The 20749-nt window shown below is 38.2% G+C and overlaps 1 protein-coding gene across 2 annotated transcripts in view; it reads left to right on the top strand.

Moving 5' to 3' along the window:
• The first annotated feature begins 1992 nt into the window (after positions 1-1992).
• Positions 1993-20749, top strand: part of LOC133658832 (transient receptor potential cation channel subfamily M member 1-like) — a 165384-nt gene continuing 146627 nt past the window's right edge. Inside the window, exon 1 of one of the 2 annotated variants that reach the window (XM_062061275.1) lies at positions 1993-2178. The gene's annotated coding sequence lies outside the window, so the exon portion shown is untranslated. The remainder of the gene's footprint in view (positions 2179-20749) is intronic. The other variant, XM_062061278.1, reaches the window with a different exon arrangement.

Raw genomic sequence — 20749 nt, 5'->3', positions numbered from 1 at the left:
GAACACGATAAAAAATAAATAAATAAAATAAATAAAACATAAAAACATAAAAACAGGTTCACAGCAGGTGTATTATGGGGCGCCATTATATTGACATATTGTGTCATTTATCATTCTATTATTTTGTCAACATTATAAAAGACAAACTGTAGCAAATTAATTCACTTAATTAATCTTTGAAATGATATATAAAACATTTTGAGGCATATTGTAGTGTCGGCCATTTATGTGGCATCAATTATAGACGATATAAAGTTGTGTGGCACAATGTTTTTGACCGCCTGGAAAATAATATTTTTTAATGAATTAAATGATCTTGTTCTGACACTAAAAACAGTGTTAAATACATATGTGAACGCTAATTATAGTATTTAAAGGGCATGTTGGACATACTTTTTGCAATATGTAAATTTAAAGAATCAATATTTTTTTCATGATGAATGGTAAGAAAGTATCATGTACTATAGTACACCATAAAACAATAGAGTCTACATATATAAATATTATATATATATATATATATATATATATATATATATATATATATATATACATACATATATATATATATATACATATATATATATATATATATATATATATATATATATATATATATATATATATATATATATATATATATATATATATATATATATATATATACAGTATATATATATATATATATATATATATATATATATATATATATATATATATATATATATATATACTGTATATATACAGTATATATATATATATATATATATATATATATACACTAGGGCTGCAACTAATGATTGATTTGATAATCGATTAATCTGTCGATTATTACTTTGATTAATCGATTAATAATCGGATAAAAGAGAGAAACTACATTTCTATCCTTTCCAGTATTTTTTTGGAAAAAAAAAACAGCATTACTGGCACCATACTTATTTTGATTATTGTTTCTCAGCTGTTTCTACATGTTGCAGTTTATAAATAAAGGTTTATAAAAAAAAAAATGTTTTTAAATAAAAAATCTTAAAAAAAAATAAAAAATTGCCTCTGCGCATGCGCATAGCATAGATCCAACGAATCGATGACTAAATTAATCGCCAACTATTTTTATAATCGATTTTAATCGATTTAATCAATTAGTTGTTGCAGCCCTAATATACACACACACATACATATATATGTGTGTGTGTATATATATATATATATATATATATGTGTATGTATGTGTGTGTATATATATGTGTGTGTGTGTGTATGTATATATATACATATATTTATACATATATATATATATATACATATATATATATATATATATATGTATATATTCCTTGCGCACTAACTGACTGATTTAGCACGCACTTGCCGCTGATGATGTCACGTTATCGATGGGAAAATGCATTTTTAGACAATATGATTTGCCTGAGTGGCTAGGAGACACCAAGAGTAACAAGCGGTAGAAAATGGATTAGAAAGGACCGTTTTTTAAAAATAGTAATAAAAATAATAATAATTAAAAAAAAATAATAATTAAAAAATAGATTTTATTTTTAATTTTTAATTTAGAACTTTCCGCGGGCCGGATTTTGGACGCTGACGGGCTGTGTCCGGCCCGCGGGCCGTAGTTTGGGGACCCCTGGTCTACAGTATCCAATTTTACAGTGGAAACAGATATATGAGCACATTAAGTTAGGCCCTACTTGTATAATATAACCAGAAAAAAATTAAAAAAAAGATTTTCACACGTGTGTTGACTCGGGCTCGGCCAGAGGGCGATCCTAATGTCATCGAGTTCGCGTGTGGGCGTGGCTTCCCCGCAGCCCTCGTGCAGCCCGCCACTCGAAGCAGGAAGCAGGAAGTACTTAGGGGGGGGGGGGGGGGGGTGTTGTTTTGTTTTTGGAGCAGCGGCGTCTCCCTTTAAAAACACGTCAGCAAACGCCACGACGTAGTCTGGAGGAGGAGGGGGCCACGTAGGCTGTTTTATCCTGGAATGACCCCACAGTGCTCAGTGGAGAACATCCCGTTCAGGAGTTATTAATAGCTCGCCTTGCGTCACCCAACTGCCGCGCTGCTAGACACGCCACGGAGCCTCCATGTGTGCCAGCCACGCATTTTCTTGCAAGAAAACATGCTTATAAAACAGGCAGTCATCTGGAAGTCATGTGATTGCCACCTGTAAGTGTCACACACACACACACACACACTCACACTGTTATTAAATAAGGCAGTAGTGCAAACTAATTGTAAGCACTACTTGAATCAACAACATTATTTGGGATCATATAGAGCAGTGGTCCCCAACCACCGGTCCGGGGACCGCTACCGGTCCGTGACGCATTTGCAAACCGGGCCGCAGAGAAACATTAAATAATTTATAAAGTACTGCATTTTCTGTTCCTTAACCTTGGCCTGTCCCACTAGGCCAGGGGTCCGCAACCCGCGGCTCCCTGGACCTCTTTCAGAGATGTGTAAAAATGGAAAAGGATGAAGAAAAAAACATTTTTTTCGTTTTAATATATTTATTGTAGAACAAACATGACACAAACCTTCCTAATTGATAGAAATCACACTGTTTATGTTATACATGCTTCACTGATGAGAGTATTTGGCAAGCACCGTTTTGTCCTAATTCAGCGACCCTTGAACTCATCGTAGTTTGTTTACATGTACAACTTTCTCCGATGCTGCCACAGAAAGGCGTGTTTTATGCCACACCTACTTTGCCTCATTTTGTCCACCAAACATTTTATGCTGTGCGTGAATCCACAAAGGGAGCTTTGTTGATTTTATTGATTTGCTGGAGTGCTTATCAGGCATATTTTGATCAATCCATGACTGCAAGCTAATCGATGCTAACATTCTATTTAGGCTAGATCAGGGGTCGGCAACCCAAAATGTTAAAAGAGCCATATTGGACCAAAAATACAAACACAAATCTGTCTGGAGCCGCAAAAAATTAAAAGCCATATTACATACAGATAGTGTGTCATGAGATATAAATTGAATTAAGAGGACTTAAAGGAAACTAAATGACCTCAAATATACCTACAGATGAGGCATAATGATGCAATATGTACATATGGCTAGCCTAAATAGCATGTTAGCATCGATTAGCTTGCAGTCATGCAGTGACCAAATATGTCTGATTAGCACTCCACACAAGTCAATAACATCAACAAAACTCACCTTTGTGCATTAATGCACAACGTTAAAAGTCTGGTGGACAAAATGAGACAGAAAAATAAGTGGCATAAAACACGTCCTAAAAAGTCGGAGAAAGTTATACATGTAAACAAACTACGGTGAGTTCAAGGACCGCCAAAATTAGTAGGACAAAACGGCGCTCGCCACATACTCGAATCAGTGAAGCATGTTTAATATAAACAGTGTGATTTCTAACAATTAGGGAGGTTTGTGTCATGTTTGTCCTCCTACAGAAACCATATTAAAACCAAAAATATATTTTTTTCCCGTCGTCTTTTTCCATTTTTCATACATTTTTGAAAAAGCTCCAGAGAGCCACTAGGGCGGCGCTAAAGAGCCGCATGCGGCTCTAGAGCCGCGGGTTGCCGACCCCTGGGCTAGATGTATGTACAAATTGCATCATTATGCCTCGTTTGAGCTAATTTAATTTCCTTTACTTTTGTCCTCCTGTGTATTTAATTTATATCTGCATGTCTCATGACACATTATCTGTATGTAATATTGGCTGCATTTCTCATCGTGGGTTGTGTGCCATGTTGTTCCAGACCACAGCAAACGTTACCCATCTTGCAAAGATTGTAATAAATCCATTAGAAGAAGACAGCCTGCCGTTTCCTTAAACTTGGACACACACATCTATACCTTTGGCCATTCTGAGCCAGTAATTTCCAGAAGTTATCTCATCCTGTGAGAAGCCTCCATTTTACTAATGATTTCCAATGTTGCAAAAATGTGTAGAATAAAAATTATAATACAACATTTCTGTTAACAAAAATTTGCGTGAGCCTTTGATAGTAGGCTAAAATATCTAATATAGACACTTACATCATGTGTTGCCTACATTATAACACTTATATAAGGCTTTTATTTTTTTGCGGCTCCAGACAGATTTTTGTTTTGTATTTTTAGTCCAATATGGCTCTTTCAACATTTTGGGTTGCCGACCCCTGCACTAGACCATACCTGGGCAAATTAAGGCCCGGGGGCCACATGCGGGCCCGTTAAGCTTTTCAATCTGGCCCGGCGGACATTCCCAAATAATTTTTTTAGATTTTTAAGATGGAAAGTGTAGCTGCCATTATGATGTGCAGTGATGTTTTTAAATTACTGTAAGTCTTGAACTATACAAATTATTTCAATGGTTGGAATCTGCGCTTTTGCATGATGTATTAGTTAATATGGTCATCTAATTAGTTACTATTAGGGATGTCGGATAATAACTTTTTGCCGATATCCGATATTCCGATATTGTCCAACTCTTTAATTACCAATACCGATATCAACCGATACCGCTATATATACAGTCGTGGAATTAACACATTATTATGCCTAATTTAGACAACCAGGTATAGTGAAGATAAGGTCCTTTTTTTAAAAAATTATAAAATAAAATAAGATAAATAAATTAAAAACATTTTCTTGAATAAGAAATAAAGTAAAACAATAAAAAAACAGTTACATAGAAACTAGTAATTAAAGAAAATGAGAAAAATTAACTGTTAAAGGTTAGTACTATTAGTGTGCTTACGGACGGTATCCCTTGCAGACTGTATTGATATATATTGATATATAATGTAGGAACCAGAATATTAATAACAGAAAGAAACAACCCTTTTGTGTGAATGAGTGTAAATGGGGGAGGGAGGTTTTTTGGGTTGGTTTACTACTTGTAAGTGTATCTTGTGTTTTTTTATTATGTTGATTTAATTAAAAAACAAAAACGATACCGTTAATTAAAAAAATGATACCGATAATTTCCGATATTACATTTTTTTAAAGCATTTATCGGCCGATAATATCGGCAGGCCGATATTATCGGACATTAGTTACAATGGTAATCTAATTAGTTACTATGGTAATCTATGTCACATCAGCTCAGACGAGGCACCAAGCAGTGTGGGTGGGGAGCGTTTCCACAGAGTATTTCCAGAGCGGCCAGCCTGAAATGTGGGTGTCAAGGACAGACGTGGAAGGAGATTTTTACAACAAAGTTCTAAAGCCTGGTGATATATCAGACATATCAGATTGTAGGTGGGTTTTTTTTTACCCTTCACGTTCATATTTTGCCGTTTGTTGCGTTTTTGTTGCATTTCGCTTGATTGTAAAATATGTGGATGGAGAGGGGGTGTGACGTTCATTTGTTGTCAATATTCAGTGTTTTATCCTTCATAGTTAATATTGTAAATCCCACATTCTTTATGGACATGTACATTCTGTGTGTCTTATTCAGTAAAAAAAAAGGAAAATTCCATTCCATTTTTTCAGGCGGTCTGTCATAACGTTTTTAGCATTCAGACATTATTGTGAGTGTTTGTATTAGTGTTCCAAAAAATAGATATACCGGCCCCCAGACACATTTTTTTCCTCTAAATTTGGCCCCCGAGTCAAAATAATTGCCCAGGCCTGCACTAGACAATAGGTGTCAAACTTGTTTTCATTGAGGGCCACACCGCAGTCATGGCTGCCATTTGAGGGCCGCTTGTAACAGTAAATAATTCATGAATTTGAATATTTTACTTTTTTTTCCCCTACTCAGTGGCCTAGTGGTTAGAAGGTCCGTCCTGAGATCGGTAGGTTGTGAGTTCAAACCCCGGCCGAGTCATACCAAAGACTATAAAAAATGGGACCCATTACCTCCCTGCTTGGCATTGGGGGTTAAATCACCAAAAATGATTCCCGGGCGCAGCCACCGCTGCTGCTCACTGCTCCCCTCACCTCCCAGGGGGTGAACAAGGGGATGGGTCAAATGCAGAGGGCAAATTTCACCACACCTAGTGTGTGTGACAACCATTAAAACTTTAACTTAACTTTTAACTTTTTTACGTAAAAAGAGTAAAAAAAACGTGGATTTTATCACTTTTTTTTACAGAAAAAAAAATGGCAGCTTAGGCCCCGTTTACACTAAGCCGGATAAGGTTATCCAGGGTAAATCACACCTAACCTTATCCGTGTCCACACACAACAATGCTACCGTTTAAGACCCCCTCCGTCCGCCGGCGCGACGCGACCTAGTAGGCATGCGCGGGAGGAAAAAAAAAAAAAAAAATCCACCAGAGCGTCCATCTGCTCCAAACTCTCCAGTAGATGACTTTACTTCACTGTCAAGTTGTTATTTAAAAGAGCTATATTAAAAAATAGTTTGCTGTGCATTTTACATTTGTTTGCTGTGTTTTGTGTGTATGTTTTTAAATTAAAGCGTATCTCCTTTGAACGATATCCAGTGTTGTGGTATTTTAATGAACTAGAATCCAGTGTGTCTATTGTTGTGAATCACACCTGAGCCATCATAAATTAATCAAATCTTTAATCGACACGAGAAAGTAGACAATGCGATAAAGAACATTTTACAACAATTTATCTAGGGATATATATATATGTATATATATTATATATATATATGTATATGTATGTATATGTATATATATATGTATGTATATATATATATATATATATTTATATATATATATATATATATATATATTTATATATATATATATATATATTTATATATATATATATATATATATATATATATATATATATATATATATATATATATATATATATATATGTGTGTATATATATATGTGTGTATATATATATATATATATATATATATATATATATATATATATATATATATATATATATATATATATATATATATATATATATGTGTATATACACTGTGTATATATATATATATGTGTATATATATATATATATGTGTATATGCATATATATATATGTATGTATGTATATGTACACCACCGTTCAAAAGTTTGGGGTCACATTGAAATGTCCTTATTTTTGAAGGAAAAGCACTGTACTTTTCAATGAAGATAACTTTAAACTAGTCTTAACTTTAAAGAAATACACTCTAATGTGGTAAATGACTATTCTAGCTGCAAATGTCTGGTGTTTGGTGCAATATCTACATAGGTGTATAGAGGCCCATTTCCAGCAACTATCACTCCAGTGTTCTAATGGTACAATGTGTTTGCTCATTGGCTCAGAAGGCTAATTGATGATTAGAAAACCCTTGTGCAATCATGTTCACACATCTGAAAACAGTTTAGCTCGTTACAGAAGCTACAAAACGGACCTTCCTTTGAGCAGATTGAGTTTCTGGAGCATCACATTTGTGGGGACAATTAAACGCTCAGAATGGCCAGAAAAAGAGAACTTTCATCTGAAACTCGACAGTCTATTCTTGTTCTTAGAAATGAAGGCTATTCCACTAAATTGTTTGGGTGACCCCAAACTTTTGAACGGTAGTGTATATGTATATGTGTGTATATATTAGGGGTGTAACGGTACGTGTATTTGTATTGAACCGTTTCGGTACGGGGGTTCGGTTCGGTGGTGTACCGTACGAGTATCCACACGGACATATTAAGTAGTGTAGCGCACGTTGTGTAAACAATGCACACCGAGGCACAACACACGGCATGCTAGCAGCGACCGGGCTACGACAACATGTAAAAGCCAGAGCTGGAAGACCCCTCTGCCTCGTTAAGATCTCCCGTTTGGGAACCCTTTGGCTGCGCGATACAACAATGGAGGACGGAGGTTTGCCGACATTGTTCAGCAGCTGCTTCTGACAACACGTCAAACATGCTAACCCATTTGAATCGTCACCACCGCATTCAAGCAGCCTCTCCTCGGCGAGTCAGGCAGGGCTAACGTAATAACAAATGTTTTTATAGCAGCAGATATAAGACCATATTGCATTAGAAACTAGATTTTGACCCACTTCTATGGTGGAAGAACAATGAGCCCATATTACCTCTTACTGCCAAGTTAGCCAGGCTGGGGGGGAAAGAAAAGTTAATCTGAGGCTGAGTTGACTTGAAACTGTTTAATGTTGCACTTTTTACATGCAGAAGAAAAGTGTTGTCATTTTATTTAATCTGAGCAACAACTTGAGGCAGTTTAATGTTGATTAACGTGGACCCCGACTTGAACAAGTTGAAAAACGTATTCGGGTGTTACCATTTAGTGGTCAATTGTACGGAATATCTACTGTACTGTGCAATCTACTAATAAAAGTCTCAATCAGTCAATCAAAAAAAGCACTTTATATGTAGAAAGGTTTTGTTCAGAAACCATTCTGAGCCTTATCTTATTTAGTTGTTATTTTATATATGTTGACCACATTAAGCCTGGCAATGGACCCTGTGTGTATATGTATGTTATGCCATTGTTTACACATTTGGTAAATAAATAACCAAAAAATGTATATTTTGTTGTTTTCTTACTGTACCGAAAATGAACCGAACCGTGACCTCTAAACCGAGGTATGTACCGAACCAAAATTTTTGTGTACCGCTACACCCCTAGTATATATATGTAAAAGGCTGATTTCCATCTGCATCTCATTGCAAAGAAACAAGCTCCCACTAATTCAGCGTTATAGTGAGTTGTATTTTTCACACACTTATTTTTGCTGTATTTATCTAGCACAAGTGGAAAGCCGGTACCTGAAATCAATGCCAACATTAAACCGGTCCATGGTGCAAAAAAGGTTGGGGACCCCTGATATAGAAGAGCTACACTACTGTTCAAAAGTTTGGGGTCACCCAAACAATTTTGTGGAATAGCCTTAATTTCTAAGAACAAGAATAGACTGTCGAGTTGCAGATGAAAGTTCTCTATTTCTGGCCATTTTGAGCGTTTAATTGACCCCACAAATGTGATGCTCCAGAAACTCAATCTGCTCAAAGGAAGGTCGGTTTTGTAGCTTCTGTAACGAGCTAAACTGTTTTCAGATGTGTGAACATGATTGCACAAGGGTTTTCTAATCATCAATTAGCCTTCTGAGCCAATGAGCAAACACATTGTACCATTAGAACACTGGAGTGATAGTTTCTGGAAATGGGCCTCTATACACCTATGTAGATATTGCACCAAAAACCAGACATTTGCAGCTAGATTAGTCATTTACCACATTAGCAATGTATAGAGTGTATTTCTTTAAAGTTAAGACTAGTTTAAAGTTATCTTCATTGAAAAGTACAGTGCTTTTCCTTCAAAAATAAGGACATTTCAATGTGACCCCAAACTTTTGAACGGTAGTGTATATAGACCAAATCCACTCCCTTCCCCCTCATAAAACCCAGAACCGTGCCGCTCCAGAGGGAGAGGGTGCTTGTCTGCAGGCTCCTTCTAAGCTGTGACAGGGCAATGCTGTATGTAGGTCGGCAGGCTGCACTTGCTGGAACTCAGCTGGAAAAGAAAGCACTGCAATGGATATGGCGTAAATATTTACTAACAGTGTTGCTGGCTGCTGCGTGGGCCGGGTGCTGCACACACCGAGACACAACAAGAAGAAGGGTGGTGCTTGTGTTGCATTTTTCATGTAATCCCTTCCACGTACTGAGACTCCACCACACCTGTGGAATTGAGGCGGCTGTCCGCCCTCCTGGATGACGCACCGGGGATGCTGCCTGTCAGCCAAATAAAACATCCAGTGGGCGCACTGACACATCGAGTTGATGTATGAAGGAGCTGGAGGGCATAAGTCAGAATCAGCTTGATTGGCCAAGTATGTTTAACTCACAGGGAGTTGGACTTTGTAGACTGTGGGCTCTTTGTTCAATACAGCGCCAAGAAATGACAAAACTGTGTCACAATCTTCATCTTTCAGTCTTGGGAGTATGTACATACCGTATTTTCCGGACCATAGGGCGCACCGGATTATAAGGCGCATTAAAGGGGTCATATTGGGATTTCTTTCTAAATTGAAAACACCGGATTAAAAGGCGCACTGCCGATGAGCTAGTCTATTCAGGTCTATTTTCATACAAAAGGCTTTTGATTGATTGATTGATTGATTGATTGATTGAAACTTTTATTAGTAGATTGCACAGTGAAGTACATATTCCGTACAATTGACCATTAAATGGTAACGCCCGAATACATTTTTCAATTTGTTTAAGTCGGGGTCCACTTAAATTGATTCATGATACAGATATATACTATCAAATATATACTATCATCATAATACAGTCATCACACAAGATAATCATCAGAGTATATACATTGAATTATTTACATTATTTACAATCCGGGGTGTGGGATATGGAGGAGGGGGTTAGGTTTGGTTGGTATCAACACTTCAGTCAACAATTGCATCATCAGAGAAATGGATATTGAAACAGTGTAGGACTGACTTGGTAGGACATGTATAGCAAGTAGTGGACATAGAGAGAGAGATCAGAAAGTATAAGAAAAAGTGTCTACATTTGATTGATTGTTTACATTTAATTATTTATAATCCGAAGAGGTATTATGTGGAAGGGAGGGTGTTAGTTTAGGGTTGTAGTTGCCTGGAGGTGTTCTTTTAGTGCGGTTTTGAAGGAGGATAGAGATGCTCTTTCTTTTACACCTGTTGGGAGTGCATTCCATATTGATGTGGCATAGAAAGAGAATGAGTTAAGACCTTTGTTAGTTCGGAATCTGGGTTTAACGTGGTTAGTGGCGCTCCCCCTGCTGTTGTGGTTATGGCGGTCATTTACGTTAAGGAAGTAGTTTGACATGTACTTCGGTATCAGGGAGGTGTAGCGGATTTTATAAACTAGGCTCAGTGCAAGTTGTTTTACTTTGTCCTCCACCCTGAGCCAGCCCACTTTGGAGAAGTGGGTAGGAGTGAGGTGTGATCTGGGGTGGAGATCTAGAAGTAATCTGACTAGCTTGTTCTGGGATGTTTGGAGTCTAGATTTGAGGGATTTGGAGGTGCTAGGGTCCCAGGAGGCGCACCGGATTATAAAGCGCATTAAAGAAGTCATATTATGATTATTTTTTTTGTAAATGTAAAATACTTCCTTGTGGTCTACATAACATGTAATGGTGGTTCTCTGGTCAAAATGTTGCAAAGATGATGTTTTACACATCATCTTCAAGTCGCTTTCTGACAGTCGCTTCAGGAATGCGCTGTTTTGTGGGCGGTCTTATTTACGTGGGTCACCTTCGACAGCGTCTTCTCCCCGTCATCTTTGTTGTAGCGGTGTAGCGTGCAAGGACGGGAGTGGAAGAAGTGTCAAAAGATGGAGCTAACTATTTTAATGACATTCAGACTTTACTTCAATCAATAACGGAGCAGCATCTCCTCATCCGTGGCTCACTAGTGCAACAACGACGCCGGAAATGTGTCCCGTGAAAAACCGTCGGACTGGAACGCTCTAATAATTAAAGTTCCTTGGGTGAATAATGTAAAACCACTACACCGGTAGTTTTTAGCGCTTTCATAGCGAGTCTACTGGCAGATATAAGTTAGAACATTACGCTTCTTTATAGAAATGTCCCATAACAAGAAGATAAGCTTCTTCTTTTTGTCTATCGACTACGGAGTCGGCATGAACTACAATGGCGGACGTGCGCAAAATTTCAGGACTTATGCAGATCCCAAAAACAGATCAGCAGGTACCAGAAGGTAAGAAAAGGTTGGTTTTGCATAATGTTGCAAAACAAAACGCCAGATAATGTGTCCGCTAATGGGCGCCATTTTGCGATCCTTATACACACACCATAATAGTACTCGTACTTCTGACTACGGTAGCCATAATGCGCCGACAACCCATTAAGCGGTCCGTCTTCAAAGTCGTACTAAAACATTTTGAAAGATTTTTGAGTGCCGTGTGCAATGTTCTATATTCTCAATGGAACATTTAAAGTTTTGGTGTTGTTTACTAGCGTCATATTTCAGTCTACACGTATCGCTTATGTGTGACTGCCATCTACTGGTCACACTTATTGTTACACCATGTACCAAAAAAAATTGCTACAATGTCGGTAAGCACAACCAGAATTATTCCGGGTTATAAAGCGCACTGTCAATTTTTGAGAAAATGAAAGGATTTTAAGTGCGCCTTATAGTCCGAAAAATACGGTGTGTACATACATATATATATATATATATATATATATATATATATATAGTGTGTTATATATTATATAATTATATATAAATAATAAAAGCAAATATTGAGGAAGAATTATCACATTATATTATCTAAGATCTTTGACAATCAGCGTGATTTTGTAACAATCCACTTATTTTTTAATACGATGCTTGGATACTCATGATTTCAATCTTTCAAAGCTTCTCTTAGACCACCATTTTTTAGACCTCGGTATTTGTCAAATCGTAGTTACGGCCCTGGAAGCAACACTTTGACATCATGGAATTTAAACAGCTTCAGAGGCACCCTAATGGGCTTTAGCTCTTGGATAGGATTCATGTGTATGTAGCTCAATAAAGGATCTAGTAGACTGTTGCTTGCTTGGATTGAAACTTTATGGTCCGTACGAGCAACGTAACATGTAAATATTAATCTAGAATTAAGCATGCTCTGGGTATGAGTCGTTGCACTGTTAGCAGTAAAAATGGAATCCGATATCCTAAAATCCTCATCCGATCTTGACATGTGGATTGTAATATTTGTTTTAATTGTATACGGTATCTGCCAATGTAAATAGAGTCTAAGTGGACGGATTGCATACACCCTTTCATTGCGATTGATTAGCGGACATGAGTATGGACAAGGGTGTTGCACCATTGATAATGACAAACTATCGTACCAGAATATTACGATTATTGTGGATGCATGGCTATTCAACTGTCGGCCCGGGGATGGCACCAAAACTTTTGGAAAACCTTTGCAGCACATTCCTAAAAACACAACATTGCTCCTGTTGTATAGAGGAACTTGGACCACTGTAACATTGTAACTAAGTTGTCGCTGTGGCTTGTTTACTTCAGATGCAGTCATTAGTCATTATCTAACTACTTAAGTTATACTCGTAGTGTTCCTCAAGGTTCCATTTTAGGTGCTCTCATTTTCATCATTTGGCCTATTCAACTGGTGGAACACAATTTCAGTTCAAAAAACATGTAAGAGACTGACATGTTTGCAGCAGATGATTTTGGACTAACTTTTTTGCAGACTGCCCTTAAAACAAGCAAAGCGCTCCTATAACCGAAATAAATAGACAACTGATGCACAGATGAGTGGTCCACCCTGGGTCCCAACTTTGGACAGCTAAGACCTCATCTGTGGTCACCGAATCTGTGCCCCCCACATCTCCTTCGTGGAGAGGGGGGGGGATCAATCAAGTGACAAAAGTGACGTCTTGGTGAAGATTGATGATCGCTAATTTTTAAGTCTATGGACTGACACACCCTCCACCATCAACCGGTAGCTCGCAATCGACGTAATGGGCACCCCTGCTCCGGACCATCGACTATTTTAAAACATTACCACAGACTGTGCATAGTACTATAGCTTATAATGCAGTTTTAAATACAACAGCTTTGTTGGAAAAATGTGTGTAGTTGTTCACCTGTGTTTTGGGATTAAATGCTGTATAAGCACAGTAAGGTTTTAAAGTAGATCTGAATTGGCAAAGAAATCAGATTATACAATAGGAACTAAATCTGAATTGAACATTATTCATTTAACCTTAAAAACAGCCTTGAATATACTGCATTTTTGAGAGTGTAACAAGGAAAATAGCAACCGTAGCGTTCCGAGAACACAAACAGAACTACAGAAACACTCGCCTATATTTACAGTGGTCACGAGATTGACTGATAACGTTTTGTTTTTTGTTGTTTTTTTTAGCTTGAGTCAGCGTCAGTCTTTAAAAGATTTGTCATCTTCCGCGAGGCCCAACTGATTACCTTTCTGCCATTTGCCCAGTTTCCAAACACCATCTGTGTTTGGGATCATCCTGGTCTGTTGTAATTACCGTCGCAGGCAAGCACCCATAGATAATGACAATGCTGCTACGCTCAGCAGGATTAGACAGGTGCTTGTCGACTTGTTTTGACTTGGGCTTTTATGGCCTGTTGCACCATGGACAATCAATGATACCACGATGACCTATAGGCGGTGCAGCAAATATGGAAAAAACTACCCAACATTCTATGGTAGTTCATTCAGTTGAGATACACTGATAGTAAAGTTGTATACCGACAACTGTAAATTACTGTATAAGGCGCACCGGATTATAAGGCGCACTGCCGATGAGCGGGTCTATTCAGGTCTTTTTTCATACAAAAGGCGCACCGGATTATAGGACGCATTAAAGGGGTCATATTATGATTTTTTTCTTCATGTAAAACACTATCTTGTGGTCTACGTCAGTGTTTTTCAACCACTGTGTGCCGTGGCACACTAGTGTGCCGTGAGATACAGTCTGGTGTGCCGTGGGAGATGATCTAATTTCACCTATTTGGGGTAAAAAAATTTTTTTGCAAACCAGTAATTATAGTCGACAAATTATGTGTTGTTGTTGAGTGTCAATGCTGTCTAGAGCTCGGCAGAGTAACCGTGTAATACTCTTCCATATCAGTAGGTGGCAGCAGGTAGCTAATTGCTTTGTAGATGTCGGAAACAGCGGGAGGCAGCGTGCAGGTAAAAAGGTATCTAATGCTTAAACAAAAAATACACAAAATGTAAGTGCCCCTAAGAAAAGGCATTGAAGCTTAGGGAAGGCTATGCAGAACTAAACTAAAACTGAACTGGCTACAAAGTAAACAAAAACAGAATGCTGGACGACAGCAACGACTTACTGTGGAGCAAAGATGGCATCCACAATAGGGCTGCAACTAACAACTAATTAGATAAACGATTAATCTGTCGATTATTACTTCGATTAATCGATTAATATTCGGATAAAGGAGACAAACTACATTTCTATCCTTTCCAGTATTTTATTGAAAAAAAACAGCATACTGGCACCATACTTATTTTGATTATTGTTTCTCAGCTGTTTGTAAATGTTGCAGTTTATAAATAAAGGTTTATAAAAAATAAAAATGCCTCTGCGCATAGCATAGATCCAACGAATCGATGACTAAATTAATCGCCAACTATTTTTATAATCGATTTTAATCGATTAGTTGTTGCAGCCCTAGTCCACAATGTACATCCGAACATGACATGACAATCGACAATGTCCCCACGAAGAAGGATAAAAACAAAGTAGATGCGGGAAATATCACTCAAAGGAAGACATGAAACTGATAAAGGAAAATACCAAAACAAAAGAAAAAGCCACCAAAATAGGAGCGCAAGACAAGAACTAAAACACTACACACAGGAAAACAGCAAAAAAGTCCAAATAAGTCAGGGTGTGATGTGACAGGTGGTGACAGTACACCTACTTTGAGACAAGAGCTATATGGATGCATGCTTGGTTATGCTTTAAAGTCATATCCAACAATTGTGACGACGACTTTTTACTGTCAACTGAGTTTCGTTTTTTAATGATTTCTGCTGGTGGTGTGCCTCCAGATTTTTTCAACGCAAAAAATGTGCCTTAGCTCAAAAAAGGTTGAAAAACACTGGTCTACATAACATGTGATGGTGGTTCTTTGGTCAAAATGTTGCAAAGATGATGTTTTACAGATCAGCTTTCTGAGCCTCTCTTCAGGATGCGCCGTTTTGTGGGCGGTCTTACCTACGTGGCTCACCTTCGACAGCGTCTTCTCCCCGTCATCTTTGTTGGCGTGGAAGAAGTGTCAAAAGATGGAGCTAACTGTTTTAATGACATTCAGACTTTACTTCAATCAATAACGGATCAGCATCGTTTCATCCGTGGCTCACTAGTGCAACAACAATGCAAATGTGTCCCGTGAAAAACTAACTAAAGTTCCGTGGGTGAATAATGTAAACCGAAAATCCGGTATATCCATCCATCCATTTTCTTCCGATTATCCGAGGTCGGGTCGTGGGGGCAGCAGCCTAAGCAAGGAAGCCCAGACTTCCCTCTCCCTAGCCACTTCGTCCAGCTCCTCCCGGGGGATCCCGAGGTGTTCCCAGGCCAGCCGGGAGACATAGTCTTCCCAACGTGTCCTGGGTCCTCCCCGTGGCCTCCTGCCGGTCGGACGTCCCCTAAACACCTCCCTTGGGAGGCGTTCGGGTGGCATCCTGAGCAGATGCCCGAACCACCTCATCTGGCTCCTCTCAATGTGGAGGAGCAGCGGCTTTACTCTGAGTTCCTCCTGGATGACAGAGCTTCTCACCCTATCTCTAAGGGGAGGAAACTCATTTCGGCCGCTTGTACCCGTGATCTTGTCCTTTCGCTCATAACCCAAAGCTCATGACCATAGGTGAGGATGGGAACGTAGATCGACCGATAAATTTGAGAGCTTTGCCTTCCGGCTCAGCTCATTCTTCACCACAACGGATCGATACAGCGTCCACATGACTGAAGACGCCGCACCGATCCGCCTGTCGATCTCACAATCCACTCTTCCTTCACTCGTGAACAAGACTCTGAGGTACTTGAACTCCTCCAATTGGGGCAAGATCTCCTCCCCAACCTGGAGATGGCACTCCACCCTTTCCCGGGCGAGAACCATGGACTCGGACTTTGAGGTGCTGATTCCCATCCCAGTCGCTTCACACTCGGCTGCGATCGGATCCGTTGAGAGCTGAAGATCCTGGCCAATTGAAGCTATCAGGACCACATCATCTGCAAAAAGCAGAGACCTAATCCTGCAGCCGCCAAACCGGATCCCCTCAACGCCCTGACTGCGCCTATAAATTCTGTCCATAAAAGTTATGAATAGAATCGGTGACAAAGGGCAGCCTTGGCGGAGTCAAACCCTCACTGGAAACGGGTCCGACTTACTGCCGGCAATGCGGACCAAGTTCTGACACTGATCATACAGGGAGTAATCCGGTATATCCAACTTTAATTTCAATATTATTGTTATATTGTGACTAGGGCTGAAACTAACGATTAATTTGATAATCGATTAATCTGTCGATTATTACTTCGATTAATAATCGGATATAAGGGACAAACTACATTTCTATCCTTTCCAGTATTTTATTGGGAAAAAAACAGCATACTGGCACCATACTTATTTTGATTATTGTTTCTCAGCTGTTTGTACATGTTGCAGTTTATAAATAAAGGTTTATAAAAATAAAAAATGTTTTAAAAAATTGCCTCTGCGCATAGCATAGATCCAACGAAATTAATCGCCAACTATTTTTATAATCGATTTAAATCGATTTAATCGATTAGTTGTTGCAGCCCTAATTGTGACTATACATTTAAAATGGTTGTTGAAATGTAAAGGGTATGCCCACCTACTGTAGCTTCTTAATTTAGTTTTTTTTCATGTAATTAAGATAATTTTTATAAATGTACTATATGTAAGACATTAATATATGTGGTCTAAAAAAAATTGTGTTTTATGCACCGAAATAGCTGGAAAATTTGATTGCGCAAAACCAACAGGTGACATTAAAAGACAACATTATGAGCTCCAGGAAGTGGAGTCAAACTTTCCTCGTGACATAATGTATATTCAATTAAATGTGTTTAGATTAGCCACATATAGGAACAGTCACTGTTATGTATGACATTATAGGCTCCTAGAGAGGTCTGCGGTCAGTTTCATGCAACATAATTGGCTCTATTCATGACATACCGAAACCGGATTACTGAGTTGTGAAAAAAAAGTGTGATTATATGAACCGGGGTGCGTGTTTATTATCTAATTTAACAACTCTGCGTGCAGCTAAGGTGTGGTAGTGGTGGTGGTTGGCAGGATAATTTGAGACAACAGATTGCTCTGCCATAACATTTGCGGTTGATGTTGACTGCCGCTGAGGGTAATTACCAGTGACTCATGTTATGAACTTTGCTCAAAGGTTATATTATATAGTTCCATGGATTTTGAAAGGATTGACCTAATAATCATTTTAGCATTAAATGTAAGGACAGTTTCTTTTAAAAACATGTATACAGTAGGGTTGTCCCAACACCAATATTTTGGTACCGGTACCAAAATGTATTTAGATTATTTTCGATACTTTTCTAAATAAAGTGGACCACAAAAATGGCATTTTTGGCTTTATTTTAACAAAAAAATCTTAGGGTACATTAATCATATGTTTATTATTGCAATGTTGTCCTTAAATAAAATAGTGAACATACTAGACAACTTGTCTTTTAGTAGTAAGTAAACAAACAAAGGCTCCTAATTAGTCTGCTGACGTATGCAGTAACATATTGTGTCATTTATCATTCTATTAATTTGTCAACATGATTAAGGACAAGCTGTAAAAATGGATTATTAATCCACTTGTTCATTTGCTGTTAATATCTGCTTATTTTCTGTTTTAACATGTTCTATCTACACTTCTGTTAAAATGTAATAATCACTTATTCTTCTCTTCTTTGATACTTTACATTAGTTTTGGGTGATACCACACATTTATGTATCGATCCGATACCAAGTAGTTACAGGATCATACATTGGTCATATTCAAAGTCCTCATGTGTCCAGGGACGGATTTCCTGAGTTTATAAACATAATATACATTTTAAAAAAGGAAAAAAGATTTTGTGGCGATGAAAAATATTGATGTAATCATAGTGGTATCAACTAGATATGCTATTGTACTTGGTATTATTACAGTAGATGTCAGGTGTAGATCCACCCATGGCATTTGTTTACAATCAGGAGCGTTAGCTTTAGTTAGCGGTGACGCCGGTGAGCTATTGTATCCTCCTACTGTGTATAGTAAAGCATATTTAGCTATTCTTCGTCCTGCAGTGATAATCGTACTTGTAAGAAACTTACTTTATTTGTCGCCATGGAGGCGAGGATTAGTGATTTAGAAGTAGCTAAAACACTGCCGATTGCGGATGGACATTAGCTGCTAACTAGCTCGCCATGTCTTAAAGTACCTCTTCCTGAGGGCGTTTCAGTGTTATAACTTCACCTTTATCTTTGTTTTTTAAGCCAAAAAGCGTCCATTCTCCCTTTTCTGTCTACACACTATGTCTGCTTGTAAGTACTCCGTGTGTGTGCGCTGCCGAACATGCTCATCTGCTCGTAAAACCAGCAATGTCATGACGCGCCGTCATGCCCGTTAAAAATAATGATAATAATAATAATTGGGAACCGGTACTTTTCAAACAGAGTATAGTACCGTGGTTGATTCATTAGTACCGCGATACTATACTAGTACCGGTATACCATACAACCCTAATATATAGTGGCCATTGGATACAATCATGCAGTCGAGAAGATAAATCTATCAAGATCGCCATTGACCACATGGTCGGTCATACAATTCCCAGCACTCGACCATGTTTTGTTTTCAAATGCATCTCTTAGGCACAAACAAGACATAATGTCACTACCATTCTAAGCAGATCAGCAACAAAGGGTTGGAGTTGGGGGTTAAATCACCAAAATGATTCCCGGGCGCGGCGCTGCTGCTGCCCACTGCTCCCCAAGGGGATGGGACAAATGCAGAGGACACATTTCACCACATCTAGTGTGTGTGTGACAATCATTGGTACTTTAATCTTTAAAGATAAGCTAGAATGACAAAAAGTTTTTTGTAAAGCTTTAAGGCCTTTTTTTTTTTACAACACAACGTAATGACTGGATAACAGCATTGATTATTTTATAGGGCTGTGAATCTTTGGACACCACGCGATTCGATTCGATTCTTGGGCTTAACGATTCGATTCAAAATCAATTCTCGATTCAAATACAAGACTTTTTAATAATGCTGGGTGCTGACAGTTATAAGATTGACTACATTCCTCCATAAAATAGATAAACAGCTGTGATCAATTTCTATATTCCTCAAAAGAAAACTGGTTATGTTTAGTAAAATTTTACCCAAACATTTAATAAAGTCAAATACAAAAAAGGCCACAAAAGAAGTATCCCACACTTCTCTTATCTAAAGTAAATCTGTGCAGCAGATATGGGTATCTACTTTAACAATATAGTTTGAATGACTGGACAGGACAGATTAAAAAAAAAAATATATATATATATATATAAATATATATATATAATAAATACTATATATATATTATGGGTGTAACGGTACACAAAAATTTCGGTTCGGTACGTACCTCGGTTTAGAGGTCACGGTTCGGTTCATTTTCGGTACAGTAAGAAAATAAGGCTGAAACGACGACGTCATCGGTTATGTAAATACGTCGACGCCGTTTTTGTGCGTCGACGCGTCGCATATTTACGTCACACTACCGTCATGGCGAAGCGCAAAGCAGACGATCAAAGCAGACGATGCGAGCGGTGCGAGCGAGGGGGAAAAATCACGCCAAAAGTGGTCAAAAGTGTGGGAGTATTTCAATACACAGCCTAATAATGTTGTTGTATGCACACTGTGTCGAGCGTAAATGGCCTATCATAGCAGCACAACGGCTATGAACGAACATTTGAAAAGAAAACCATCAACCATCAACTAGTCAATCGTCCGCGTTAGCATACGTTGTCATCATTACACAAAAACATGAATGTGTCATTTGTATCTGCTAGGGGTGTAACGGTACGTGTTTTGTATTGAACCGTTTCGGTACGGGGCTTTCGGTTCGGTACGGGGGTGTACCGAACGAGTTTCTAAGCTAAAGCTAACTTTAGCTGCTAAAGTGTTAACAAGCTGCTTCGCTCCTCTGTCTCAGCACGCAGCATTGTCCCACCCACACAACCATCTGATTGGTACACACGAAGCATTATCAGCCA

Source organism: Entelurus aequoreus, linkage group LG10 (assembly GCF_033978785.1).
Source record: "Entelurus aequoreus isolate RoL-2023_Sb linkage group LG10, RoL_Eaeq_v1.1, whole genome shotgun sequence".
Classification (NCBI taxonomy): Eukaryota; Metazoa; Chordata; class Actinopteri; order Syngnathiformes; family Syngnathidae; genus Entelurus; species Entelurus aequoreus.
The sequence above is the reverse complement of the archived record's forward strand: the minus strand, read 5'-3'. Positions and strand labels throughout refer to the sequence as shown.